Source organism: Amborella trichopoda, chromosome 3 (genome assembly GCF_054954075.1).
Source record: "Amborella trichopoda isolate Santa Cruz 75 chromosome 3, AtrichopodaSantaCruz75HAP2 v2.0, whole genome shotgun sequence".
Classification (NCBI taxonomy): Eukaryota; Viridiplantae; Streptophyta; class Magnoliopsida; order Amborellales; family Amborellaceae; genus Amborella; species Amborella trichopoda.
Window position 1 is genome coordinate 32,223,574 of NC_142338.1, and position 15,381 is coordinate 32,238,954.

Below are 15,381 nucleotides of genomic sequence, written 5' to 3' on the forward strand. Positions count from 1 at the left end.
CGTTGCTTGTTTATGATAAAAAAGAAATAGGTTAAGAATATAAGAAAGAGCAAAGAAATAGGTTAAGTATATAAGAAAGAGGGGCTCTACTCGATAGTGTTCTAAACAAATTTGTCATATTTGATTTTATAATCTTAATCTGAGTCAACTCGAAACAGTCCCTACACCTTTCTTGCCCTTCTAGCTTAACGATGATCTTTGGGTCACAACAATTTTAGTTTTGACTAAAAATCTAATTGTGCAAAGTTCTTCAGTTCACCACTGAATGTAACTTGGCTCTAATGCCATAAATAGTGGAATTGGATAAAATAAAAGTAACAACAAATAAATAACAAATTGATGATACCGGTATTGAGTCCCTAATACCGGTAGTGACTCAATACTGGTGTTCGAAAGCATATCAACCGGTATTGAGTCACTAATACCAGTCAAAAAACTTACATACCGGTTTTTAAACCGGTATGTAACTTGATTATAAACAAGTTAATAAATATTTATGGCGCGAGTATATATTTGTGTTATACCACCGGTTATAAATGTGCATTGATTGTCCTGTATTATGAAACGTTATTGTATACACGAAAATAACGTGTATACAACTAACACGTTGTTGAATTTTTCTAAAACGTTATTAATATACTTTTTTGTTAAAATGTTGTCTAACAAGCTGATAACGACTGTTAGACAACATAAATCAAAAAACAGTTGTTTATAAGGATATGGTTTTTGAATAAGTTATAAATGTAGTTAACTAAGTATATGGCCCCATTTAAACTATATAATCGTAACTTTAATGGCTACATAACTAAAAAGTTATATAGCTAATAAGACCATATAGCTTAATGGTCTTATCCGTTTTTTAACTTAATTAGTTAGAAATAGTTTTCGGATGTTCGGATAACTTATACCGGTTATTTATAACTAATTTTTCTGATAAGTTATAAGGCCCCTTCAAGTATTTAAAAAACCCTATCAATAAGTTATACAAAAAGTTATAAAGTTTATATGGCCATATTATATAAACTTTATATAATAACTTTTATATACTAAATTCAACAACTTTTATATAAGTTGGTTAAATTCATTTTCTGAATTTATCTGATATGGCCCCTTAATATAAGTATTTATGATAGCACTAATACTTCTATTATAAATGTGCCAATATCTATAATAATATTTTCGATATTACGAACTTCTATTTGCTAGTTGACACTTTTTAACCAATTTATAGACTATTATATATAATAATAGTCTTATTTAAAACACTAAGTATAGATACAGGAAAATTCAGCCTACAAGGAATCAAGAAAAAAGAAGATAATAAAGAATTGGTTGATGAGTTAATCAAAAGACTTGCAAAACTGAATATTGATGATAAGGGAGATTAGTGATCGGTGAACTACAAGTCCTCCAAAAATATCATAATTATACAAACCAAGAAATATCTGAAATATAAAATGCTTTTAAGACTGAAAGCTTAGATTTCAACAGAATAGATTATGGAAGGAAGACTAAGCCAGTCGCACAAACTAGAATGTATTATCCTAAATCCACTCCTATTGATATCTAAATAGAATAAGATCTTATTGCTACTACTAGGTCCTATTCAGGAAGATCAATTGTAAATTGAAATATAGATGGCATGTCTGAAAATCAGATCCTTGACCTTATGAAATACATGACAATGTATACCACCGCTCGTAATGCAAGTGAGAATAAAAATCATGAAATTGCCAAAGCTATCATATGCAGCTTTACAGGATGGCTTAGAGGATGGTGGGATTTTCATATGGATGAAACTGCAAAAGGTTAAATCCTAAATGCTACTAAGCAATGGCTTATTAAAACTGAAATCGGACTTAGACAAATCTAAGAAAATATAGTTGACGAAAGGGATGCATGTAATACACTGATCTACACTATCACCCTTCACTTCGTTGGAAGTACGGCCCTCTTATCTGCTAGATTTGAAGATCTGCTTTCAAATTTACGTTGTCCAACTCTCTCTCACTTTAAATGATATAAAATTGTTTTCTACTCTAGATTCTTATCCAGGGAAAATAGTAAGGCTGATCATTGGAAGGAAAAATTTATAGCTGGACTTTCCTATCTTTTTGCCGAAAAGGTTAAAACACGACTGAAAATTAAACATGGTGGAATTATTCCCTACTCCTTTTATACCGTTGGAGAATTATCAGTGAAAATCTGCGCTGAAGGTTTTACTTTATGCACAGATCTGAAACTTCAAGGGCAATTAGAAAAACAGAGAATGACAAGGAACAAAGAACTAAGAGATTTTTGTAAACAATTTGGGTATAATACTTTACTCACTTCTAAACCCACTCACAAAGAAAAATATAAGAATTTACGAAAATCAAGGTCTAAACATTCGCATGAAAGAAAAAATGCATTTCTTAATTTTTTTTTACAATATCACTCTTTCAAGCAAAGGGGAAAAAGAAAGATACTAGTCTGCTATAACTGCGGAAGGTACGTCATTATAGAAATAAATGCAGAGTTAAAAAGAAAATCAATGCACCAGAAATCGACTCAGATATCAAAAAACAAATTTTGATATTCTATTAATAAAAATAGATGATTATGATAGTACTTCTAACTTTGATGAAAAAATAATAATTGGAAAAATAAATGATGAGGATTTGATCTTCACTAGCTTTGACTTTGATTATAATTGTGATGATAATCCTGAAAATGATTGCCAATGTAATTTCTTCAAAGCTATCATTCATATGAATGGTTTAAACATAAATACTCTTACAAAAGAAGAAAATTTAATCATTGACCTGATTAATAAAATTAGTGACCCAGAGCCTAAAAAAGAAGTCTTGATTCAATACATCGATATGACAAAAGATCCTTCTAGACCCACTACTCCTAGACCTTCTCTCGTTCCAACAAGAGAAGAATACAGTTTCCACGACATCCTAAAAACAGTTCAAAACAAAACTCAAACTATTAGAGAACCTTCAATTCTTGAGTTAAAGCATGAGATAAATGAAGTTCGCAATGAATTGATATCTTTGAAAACTAAGGTTCAAATCTTGGAAATAAGAACTACCACTTTTAAAAAGGAAGGTATCTATGAGGAAAATGCTGAAGAAGAACTCAGTAACATAATGAATGATTATCACAGTGATCTTCTATCACTTGAAGCATAAGATACTCTTTCAAGAGTTCTAAAGAATGATGACCCTGAAATTTCAAACAATTGTAATATGCTGCAAAAAATCAAAATTCAAAACTATAAATATGTTAACCTATTAGACAAAGTCATAACTCAACGATGGTTTACTATCGTTAAAATCGTATATAAAAAAGAATATACTTTTCAAACCACTGCTCTTATTGATTCCGAAATAGACTTAAACTGTATAAATGAGGGCTTAATCCCTACAAAATACTTTAATAAAACTACACAGGTTTTAAACACTGCTGACGGAAGTAAGATGTTAATAAACATAAATCATCTAATGCGGCAGTTTGCAATAACGGAGCATGCTTCAAGTTTCCTTTTATCATGGTTAAAGGATTAAGTCAACCGGTTATTCTTGAAACTCATTTCCTAAATATGTTTTACCCTATCAAAATTGATGATAGGGGTATTGAGGCTAACATTGAGGGACATGAGGTAAAATTTACCTTCATACATAAGCCCAGAGCTCATGAAATAAATAACATTAAAAATAAAATATCTACCAAAGAAAAATTCCTTTTTTTATCTAAAAGAGGAAATCAGATATAAAATCGTTGCGGAAAAATTACTATCTCCTAAAATGCAAAATAAAATTAGTAGTTTCAAAAATATTCTTGAAAAAGAAATATGCTTTGATGTCCCTAACGCTTTTTGGAATAGGAAACAACATATAGTTGAACTTCCCTATGAACCAAGTTTTGAGGAGCAAAAAATTCCTACAAAAGCAACGCTTATTCAAATGAATAGTAGGCTCCTTGAAATTTGTAAAACTGAAACACAATAATTGCTTGATAAAAAATTTATCAGAAAAAGTTCCTCACCTTGGAGTTGTTTAGTCTTTTATGTTGAGAAGGTTTCTGAAATCGAAAAAGGAGCCCCTAGATTGGTTATAAATTATAAACATTAAATAAAGCATTAAGATAGATTCGATATCCAATTTCAAATAAAAGAGACCTCTTAGATAGATTGGTTAATGCATGTATATTTTCAAAATTTGACTTATAATCTGGATATTGGTAAATCTAAATAATTGAAAAGGACAGATATAAAACAAGTTTCAATGTTCCCTTCGGCCATTATGAATTGAACGTTATGCCTTTTGGTTTGAAAAATGCACCTTCTGAATTTCAAAACTCATGAACAATATATTCAATCCTTATACAAAATTTATGATTGTATACATTGATGATGTTCTTGTTTTTTTTTAAACCATTAATCAACATTGGAAACATCTAAACACATTTTTTAAAGCTGTTAAAAATGTTGGGTTAGTTGTATCAGCCAAAAAGACAAATCTTTTTCAAACGAAAATAAGGTTTCTTGGACATAATATTTATCAAGGGAGGATAATTCCTATTGATAGGGCAATTGAATTTGCATTAAAATTCCCAGATATCATTAAGGACAAAACCGAACTTCAACGATTTCTCGGCTGCCTAAATTATATCTGTGATTTTTATAAAGACCTTGCTTTAGACGTTAAACCTTTGTTTCAACGGTTAAAAAAGAACCTCCCTGATTGGACGGACGAGCATAACAAGGAAATCAGAAAACTAAAATTGAAAGCAAAAGAACTACCTTGCTTAGCTTTATCTAATCCTACAGTATTTAAAATTATTGAAACCGACGCCTCAGAACAAGGACTAGGAGGCATACTCAAACAAAAACTCCATGAGCAAGAACAATTGGTTCATTATACTTCCAAAACCTGAAACCCAGCTCAACAGAACAATTCTACTGTTAAAAAAAAAATTCTGGCCATTGTTCATTGTGTAACTAAATTTCAGAGTGACCTACTAAATCAAAACTTTATTATTCATACTAATTATAAGGCAGCCAGAGATATCCTTGAAAAAGATGTAAAAAATATTATCTCAAAACAAATATTTGTTTGATGGCAAGGTATTCTTTCATTATTTGAATTTACAATAGAACATATTAATAGTAAAAATAACCATCTTCCTGACTTTTTAACTAGATAATTTTTGTAGGGAGGGCAGGAAAAGGCAAAATCACCCAATGGATATAGTTCTCAGTCCGAGTAAAGGCCTGGCTTCACCAAATCATCCAATAAATATAGTTCCCAGTCCAGGAAAAGGCCTCGCTACACCATCAACTCTAAATGCTTTAATAAGAAAGCAAGTACAAGAAATTGATATATCTCCCCAACAATCACCTTTAAGCACTAATAGTCCGAGTTCTAATAGAACTCTTTTTCTTGAAACAACTTATATACCACTTATAATTGTTGAGAATGATCACAAGGCAAAAGATCCTACTGAGATAGCAGCATATATCTACGAAATCACCTTCATCCCAATTTGGAAGAAAAATGTAGAGAATGGTAAGAAAACAATACTCATGGAAACTGGATCTGTGACTATAATACACCACTATAGAAATAATGATGTTGAAATTGCGTACTCAAAATTCCAAATTCATAAAGTCATCTCCTACAGAGACTGGGGACTGGATCCTTTAAAACCAAAGATGTTAGATACTAGAGATTATTTCGAATATATAAAAGAACGAGATGAAGTGTTTGCATATCAAAATACCAATACTTCACATAGTTGGTACATACAGTTTAAAACAACTGAATTAGTTGAATTCCCTAACTGGTTAAAAAGTTGGTTCCTATTTTGGGGATCATGCAGCAAGAAAAATAAGCTCAATATTATGGCGCCATAAATATAGAGTCAATACCGGTTGATTTGCTATAAATTCAACCGTAATTTTAATTAGTTTATTAGTTATAACTTGGCTCTGATACCATAAATAGCGGAATTGGATAAAATAAAAGTAACAAGAAACACATCAGGCGGACAGCTCTAAGATAACTAGCTATAAACAAATTAACAGCCAACAAATAAACAACAAATACAACAGGCTGACAGCTTTAAGATAACTGGCTATAAACAAATAAACAGCCATAAATAGTTCCTATTGGCAGTCTGGCTGCTCATTATGAAGCTTTCACACTTCCAATTTCCTTATTGAGTTTCTTAGATGCAAGATTTAAACATGCAGGCATGAGTGAACATGATAAGTTTGGTTTGGTTACCTTTTCTGCTGGATAGACCAGTTATCAAAAGTTTGCAAGTCTGACAGTTTGGTACCAACCCCAATTTCAACATCTCATATGCATATGGAAAGCCTTCTTGACATCCCTATTTTTAATATGCGCTCCTATAATCTCATTGTAACTTTCAACACTAGGCATCTGAAAAATTCCTGAAAAATAACACAAAACCCATTCTGCCTTATCCAATTCTCTGCTCTTGCAATACCCACAAACCAAACATATCATGAAGTCAGGAACCAGACCAGACTCAACCATCTCTCTCATCAATTCTTCTCCATCTAGTCATAGACTTCCCAACAAGTGTTGATTGCATTTGATCTCAACAAGCCATTTAACAAAGACTTGCATGCATTGATAGTTGGAACCAAGCCAACGACTATCAGTCTATCACTTTCTTAAAACTCTATAATCCTTCATTGATCCTTCCCAATTGAACATAGCGCTTGACAAGCATATCAAGAACAACTGAGTTCAAATTACATTCATCCATTGATTGAACCAAATTTTCAAGCACTTGGCATTCATGGGTTTTTATCACTTCAATCATCAATTCCACTGCTTGTGATCATGACCCGGTGAGAATATGAATGATTATGCAGTAATTTGGGCGACTGGGTTTTGGGCCCGGATCTGTTCTGATACAGTTGAAGAAGTTGAGAGCCATTGATGGGTTTGATTGGGACCTCAACAATATTCTTTGTGCATCAACCGTGCTCAAATTGGTTAGAATGGATTGTTTTTCAATGGGTGTGAAACCCATATTTTCTCTTAAGCTTTGAGCAGATAAGGCCCACCTTTTCGGGGATTTGGGTTTGTGAGTGGAAGCGATAGAAAAGTAAGGAACTGGGTCTTGGTGTTTATAGAGAGAGAACACGGAGAATCATCCGGAAACATGAGAAAAGACATCTATTTGCTTCCTTCGACAGTACAAACACTAAACTGGAGAGAGAGAACACGGAGAAACATCCGGAAACATGAGAAAAGACATCTATTTGCTTCCTTTGACAGACAAACACAACACGGCAGAGAGATGGACTTGATGATAATGGCTACGTCTTGAAACTCTAGGGAATCGTCAAAGGGAGGAAGATCAACTGGAAGATACAGAGGGATTGCTCATATGACGAAGATTGTGAAAACGGGTCGCGAACGAGTGAATCAACAACAAGAGCCGCACGATTTTACATCCGATACACCATAAAAAACCGATGCCCATCAAATATATACAATATATATAATTAAGACGTTTCTTTAACAACAAAAAGCTGGAATAGCTCAGTTGGCTAGAGCGTGTGGCTGTTAACCACAAGGTCGGGAGGTTCAAGCCCTCCTTCTTGCGGATTCATTTTCATTCTTTACTGTTTTTTAACCTCATTTCTATCTTCTTCTTCTTTTTTTCTTGATGTTGAGGTTCAAGCCCTCCTTCTTGCGGATTCATTTTCATTCTTTACTGTTTTTTAACCTCAATTCTATCTTCTTCTTCTTTTTTTCCTGTATGTTTTTAACCTATTTCTATGTTCTCTTTTCTTCATATATCTAACCTCATTTATCTCTTCTTTTTTTTTCCTATTTTTTTTCCATGTTTTTAAGCTATTCTTTCTTCTCTTTTCCTCATATTTTTAACCTTATTTATTTCTTCTCTTTTCATGATATTTTTAACCTATTTCTTTTTATTCTTAACAAGCAACTAAATTCTTTTTAACCTCATTTATTTCTTCTCTTTTCCTGTTGTTTTTAACCTATTTCTTTCTTCTCTTTTCCTCATATTTTTAAACTAATTTATTTCTTCTCTTTTCTTGATATTTTTAATCTATTTCTTTTTATTCTAAACAAGCAACTAAATTATTTTTAAACTCATTTATTTTTTCTCTTTTCCTGATATTTTTAACCTATTTCTTTTTATCCTTAACATTTCTCATATTTTTAACCTCATTTATTTCTTCTCTTTTCATGATATTTTAACCTATTTCTTTTTATTCTAAACAGGCAACTAAATTCTTTTTAACTTCATTTATTTCTTCTCTTTTCCTGAGGTTTTTAACCTATTTCTTTCTTCTCTTTTCCTCATATTTTTAACCTCATTTATTTCTTCTCTTTTTTTGATATTTTTAACCTATTTTTTTTTATTCTAAACAAGCAACTAAATTCTTTTTAAACTCATTTATTTTTTCTCTTTTCCTCATATTTTTAACCTATTTCTTTTTATCCTTAACAAGCAACTAAGTTCTCTTTAACCTCATTTATTTATTCTCTTTTCTTGATATGTTTTACCTATTTCTTTCTTCTCTTTTCCTGATATTTTTAAGCTCATTTAATTCTTCCCTTTTTTTGATGGTTTTTACCTATTTCTTTCTTCTCTTTTCCTGATATTTTTAAGCTCATTTAATTCTTCCCCTTTCTTGATATTTTTAACCTCATTTATTTCTTCTCTTTTTTTGATGTTTTTAACCTTTTTCTTTCTTCACTTTCCCTGATGTTTTTAACCTATTTATTTCTTCTCTTTTCATGATGTTTTTAACCTATTTCTTTCGTCTCTTTTCCTGATATTTTGAACCTCATTTATTTTTTCTTCTCTTTTCCTAATATTTTTAACCTATTTCTTTTTCCTGATATTTTTAACCTCATTTATTTCTACTCCTTTATGTTTTTAACCTATTTCTTTCTTCTCTTTTCTTGATGTTTTTAACCTATTTCTTTTGTCGCTTTTCCTGATATTTTTAACCTCATTTATTTTTTCTTCTCTTTTCCTAATATTTTTAACCTATTTCTTTTTCCTGATATTTTTAACCTCATTTATTTCTACTCTATGTTTTTAACCGATTTCTTTCTTCTCCTTTCCTGCCATTTTTAAGCTCATTTATTTTCTTTTCCAGATATTCTTAACCTATTTTTTTTTATTCTAAACAAGAAACTAAAGTCTTGTTAACATCATTTATTTCTTCTCTTTTCTTGTTGTTTTTAACTTATCTCTTTCTTCTCATTATTCGCATATTTTTAACCTAATTTATTTCTTCTCTTTTCTTGATATTTTTAATCTATTTCTTTTTATTCTAAACAAGCAACTAAATTATTTTTAAACTCATTTATTTTTTCTCTTTTCCTGAGATTTTTAACGTATTTCTTTTTATCTTTAACATTTCTCTTATTTTTAACCTCATTTATTTCTTCTCTTTCCATGATATTTTTAACCTATTTCTTTTTATTCTAAACAAACAACTAAATTCTTTTTAACCTCATTTATTTCTTCTCTTTTCCTGCCGGTTTTAACCTATTTCTCTATTATCTTTTCCTCATATTTTTAACCTCATTTATTTCTTTTATTTTTTTGATATTTTTAACCTATTTTTTTTTATTCTAAACAAGCAACTAAATTTTTTTTAAACTCATTTATATTTTTTCTTTTCCTGATATTTTATCCTATTTCTTTTTATGCTTAACAAGCAACTAAATTCTCTTTAACCTCATTTATTTATTCTCTTTTCTTGATATTTTTAACCTATTTCTTTCTTCACTTTTCTGGATATTTTTAAGCTTATTTAATTCTTCCCTTTTGCTGATATTTTTAACCTGATTTATTTCTTCTCTTTTTTTTATGTTTTTAACCTTTTTCTTTCTTCACTTTTCCTGATGTTTTTAACGTATTTATTTCTTCTCTTTTCCTAATGTTTTTAACCGATTTCTTTCTTCTTTTTTCGTGATATTTTTAACCTCATTTATTTTTTCTTCTCTTTTCCTAATATTTTTAATCTATTTTTTTCTCCTGATATTTTTAACCTCATTTATTTCTACTCTTTTCCTTATGTTTTTAACCTATTTCTTTCTTCTCTTTTCCTGACATTTTTCAGCTCATTTATTTCTTTTCCTGATATTTTTAACCTATTTCTTTTTATCCTAAACAAGAAACTAAATTAATAGATACAGGAAAATTTAGCCTGCAAGGAATCAAGAAAAAAAAAGATAATAAAGAATTGGTTGATAAGTTAATCAAACATTTGCAAAACTGAATATTGATGCTAAGGGGAAATTAGTGATCGATGAACTACAAGTCCTCCAAAAATATCAGATTTATACAAACCAAGAAATATCTGAAATAGAATGCTTTTAAAACTGAAAGCCTAGATCTCAACAAAATAGATTATGGGAGGAAGACTATGCCAGTCACACAAACTAGAATGTATTAGACCCACTCATATGGATCTCCAAATAAAATAAGATCTTATTGCTACGAATGTATCCTATTCAGGAAGGTCAATAGTAAATTGGAAATATAGATGGCATGTCAGAAAATCAGATCCTTGACCTTATGAAACACATAATAATGTATGCCACCGCTTGTAAAGCAAGCGGGAATACAGATCATGAAATTACCAAAGCTATTATATGCGGCTTTACAGGATGGCTTAGATGATGGTGGGATTTTCATATGGATGAAACTGCAAAAAATCAAATCCTAAATGCTACGAAGCAATGGCTTGTTAAAACTGAAATCGGACTTCGATAGGTCCAAGAAAATATAGTTGACGAAGGAGATGCAGTTAATACACTGATCTACACTATCACCCTTCACTTCGTTGGAAGTACGGCCCTCTTATCAGCTAGATCTGAAGATCTGCTTTCAAATTTACGTTGTCCAACTCTCTCTCACTTTAAATGATATAAAGATGTTTACTACTCTAGATTATTATCCAGGGAAGATAATAAGGCTGATCATTGGAAGGAAAAATTTATAGCTGGATTTCCCCATCTTTTTGTCGAAAAGGTTAAAACATGACTAAAAATTAAACATGGTGGAATTATTCCCTACTCCTTTTATACCCTTGCAGAATTATCAGCGGAAATCAATGCTGAAGGTCTTGCTTTATGTATAGATTAAAAACTTCGAAGGCAATTAGAAAAACAGAGAAGGACAAGGAAGAAAGAACTAGGTGACTTTTGTGAAAAATTTGGGTATAATACTTTACCCACTTCTAAACCCACTCACAAAGAAAAATATAAGAATTTATGAAAATCAAGATCTAAACAGTCGCATGAAAGAAAAACTATATTTCTTAAATGTTTTTTACGAGATCACTTTTTCAAGCAAAGGGAAAAAAGAAAGATACCAGTTTGCTATAACTGCAGAATGGTAGGTCATTATAGAAATAAATGCAGAGTTAAAAAGAAAATCAATGCACTCGAAATCGACTCAGATATCAAAAAACAATTATTTGATATTCTATTATTAAAAAGAGATGATTCTGATAGTACTTTTAACTCTGATGAAGATAAGATAATTGGAGAAATAAATGATGAGGATTTGATCTTCACTAGCTTTGACTTTGATTCTAATTGTGATGATAATCCTGAAAATGATTGCCAATGTAATTTCTTCAAAGCTATCATTGATATGAATGGTTTAAACATAAATATTCCTATAAAAGAAGAAAATTTAATCAATGACCTGATTAATAAAATTAGTGACCCAAAGGCTAAAAAAGAAGCCTTGATTCAATACATCGATATGACAAAAGATCCTTCTAGACCCACTACCCTTAGACCTTCTCTCTTTCCAACAAGGGAAGAATACAGTTTCCACGACATCCTTAAAAGATTTCGAAACAAAACTCAAACTATTAGAGAACCTTCAATTCCTGAGTTAAAGTATGAGATAAATGAAGTTCGCAATCAACTGATATCTTTGAAAACTAGGGTTCAAATCTTGGAAATGGGAACTACCACTTTTAAAAAGGAAGATATTTATGAGGAAAATACTGAAGAAGAATTCAGTAACATAATGAATGATTATCAGCATGATCTTCTACCACCTGAAGTAGAAGATACTCTTCTTAGAGTTTTAAAAAATGATGACCCTAAAACTTCAAACAATTGTAATATGATGGGAAAAATCAAAATTCAAAATTATAAATATGTTAACCTATTAGACAAAATCATAACTCAACGATGGTTTACTATCGTTAAAATCATAGTTCAAAAAGAATATATTTTTCAAACCACTGCTCTTATTGATTCCGGAGCTGACTTAAACTGTATAAATGAGGGCTTAATCCCTACAAAATACTTTAATAAAAGTACGCAGGTTTAAAAACCGCTGATGGAAGTAAGATGTTAATAAACTATAAACTATCTGATGCGACAGTTTGCATAACGGAGCATGCTTCATGTTTCCCTTTATCTTGGTTAAAAGATTAAGTCAACCGGTTATTCTTGGAACTCCTTTCCTAAATATGCTTTACCCTATCAAAATTGATGATACCGGTATTGAGGCCAACATTGAGGGACATGAGGTAAAATTTAACTTCATAGATAAGCCCAGAGTTTATGAAATAAATAACATTAAAAATAAATTATCTACCAAAGAAAAATTCTTTTTTTATCTAAAAGAGGAAATCAAGTATAAAAACCATTGCGAAAAAATTACTATCTTCTGAAATGCAAAATAAAAATAGTAGTTTCAAAACTGTTCTCGAAAAAGAAATATGCTCTGATGCCCCTAATGCTTTTTGGAATAGGAAGCAACATATAGTTGAACTTCTCTATGAACCATGTTTTGAGGAGCAAAAAATTCCTACAAAAGCAACGCCTATTCAAATGAATAGTAGGCTCATTGAAATTTGTAAAACTGAAATACAAGAATTGCTTGATAAAAAATTTATCAAAAAAAGTTCCTCACCTTGGAGTTGTTCAGCCTTTTATGTTGAGAAGCCTTTTAAAATTGAAAGAGAAGCCCCTAGATTGGTTATAAATTATAAACCATTAAATAAAACATTAAGATGGATTCGATAGCCAATTCCAAATAAATGATACCTCTTGGATAGATTGGTTAATGGCTACATATTTTCAAATTTTGACTTAAAATCTGGATATTGACAAATCCAAATAATTGAAAAGGACAGATATAAAACAACCTTCAATGTTCCTTTCGTGCATTATGAATGAAATGTTATGCCTTTTGGTTTGAAAAATGAACCTTCTGAATTTCAAAACATCATGAATGACATATTCAGTCCTTATACAAATTTCATGATTGTATATATTGACGATGTTCTTGTTTTTTCTGAAACCATTGATCAACATTGGAAATATCTAAACATATTTTTTAAAGCTGTTAAAAATGTTGGGTTAGTTGTATCAGCCAAAAAGATAAATCTTTTTCAAATGAAAATAAGGTTTCTTGGACATAATATTTATCAAGGGAGGATAATTCCTTTTGATAGGGTAATTGAATATATATATATATAAGCCACTACGCAACGCCTATGGGCGAAAATGAACAGTGTTTTCGCCCACAGGCTCAGCCCTTTTTTTACATAGAAGGGTGGACAACTCCATGGTATGATTTTCTGATAAGTTTCTTATTTAATAAATCTTGTATCTCTTTCTTACAAAATTCTAATAATCTACTATTCATCCGAATAGGTCTGGATTTTGTTGGAATTAGTCTTTCGTTAAATTCTGGTTCATAAGGTAATTCTACCATGTGTTGTTTCCTGTTCCAGAAGGCATAAAGGATTTCAGCACAAACTTCCTTTTCTAGCTTTTCTTGAATTATTTTTATTTCATTTTTAATATGTTGAGATTGTAATCTTTTCTAAATTGTTTTATAGTTTATTTCTTTTTTTAAAGAGAATAGAAATTTCTCTTTATTTTTTAATTGATTTTGAATCTGACTGATTTCTTTTAATCTTGGTTTATCAATAAATTCGAATTTTACTTTATGACCATCAATTTCAGATTCTATTCCTGTGTGATCCAATAATTTTATTGGATATAGGAGGTTCAAAAAAGGTATTCCAAGGATAACGGCTTGTGATAATCCTTTTACCATTATGAATGGTAATATAAAACATGCTCCATTATTGCAAGCAGCTGCATCAAAGAGTTATAATTAATCATCATTCTTTTACCATCAGTGGTATTCAAAATTTGTGTAGTTTTGTCAAAATATTTAGAAGGGACAAGACCTTTATTAATACAATTTAAATCAGCATCTGAGTCTATTAGGGTGACAGTCTGAAAGTTGAATTCCTTATTAACTATGATTGTAACAAAAGTGTGCCAATTGTGGGTTATCACCTTGTCAACCATTTTGGCATAAGTTAAAGTCCCCAGATTTTTATCAGTAATATGATTATTTTCAGTTGGGGGAATGTTTCAATCTTCAAATTCATCCACAAGTGGGACATTAGGCTCTCTTTCTTCTATAAAAGGAGTCTCTAATTGTTCAATTCTAGTTTTAAGCTATTTTATTTCCTGTTTAATGTTATTAACTTCATATTTCAATTTTTCCATGGTAGTATCTCTGAAAGTTCCTCTTGACTTTTCCTTTTGTTTCATCATACTAATGATATTTTTAAAATCATAAGTGGGTTTATATAAGAATCCTTTTGCTCTAGTTTTTCATCATTGCGTTTTAACTTAGACATATACGTGAATAAAGCTTCTCTTTTAGCCGCATGATCATTTATTTTGTCAATAATATCCAAAATCATATTTTCTTCTTGGGTTAAAGTGTTTATTTCTAACTTGTTCATAAGACAAATGGATTTATAATAATCACAATGGCATTTAGTGCTATTATCCAATTCTTTCTCACTAGAGGAGTTAGAGTCATCTATAATATTTATAGATTCTTCAGAAAATGAGTCTGACTCTTCATTAGAAGTTAAAGGACCTACAAGCTTTACTTGCATAACCAAATACTTACGTTTCACAGATGTGAAAGCTAGTAAATAGCTTTAGTTATTCCGGGATATAGTTTGGAACTTCCTTCCAAAAGCAATCACACATGTACAACTATTGAATTACAGGCTTTTCTTAGTTACAATCCTTTCTTGAAGGAAATAGATGGGATACTGAACTCAGAAACTTAGAAATAGACTAATACCAAACTTACAAAAGAAAAACTGCTCGAGAATTTTTTGTGCCTGAGAATAAGGCTTTCCTCCCCTTTTATAGACAAAAAATTGAACTTCAAAATTTTATTTTGGAGTCCGGAGGATGATGTGACTTCAATTATTGTCCTTGCTACAATGATTTTTGTCTTTTCTTGCGGACACTACAGTAGCTTGCCGACACTACGGTG

At 30.6% G+C, this 15,381-nt stretch overlaps 1 non-coding gene across 1 annotated transcript; it reads left to right on the forward strand.

Moving 5' to 3' along the window:
* Nucleotides 1-7,563: 7,563 nt before the first annotated feature.
* Nucleotides 7,564-7,638, forward strand: TRNAN-GUU (transfer RNA asparagine (anticodon GUU)). The gene has a single exon. It is a non-coding gene; the product is annotated as a tRNA-Asn (tRNA).
* Nucleotides 7,639-15,381: the final 7,743 nt, after the last annotated feature.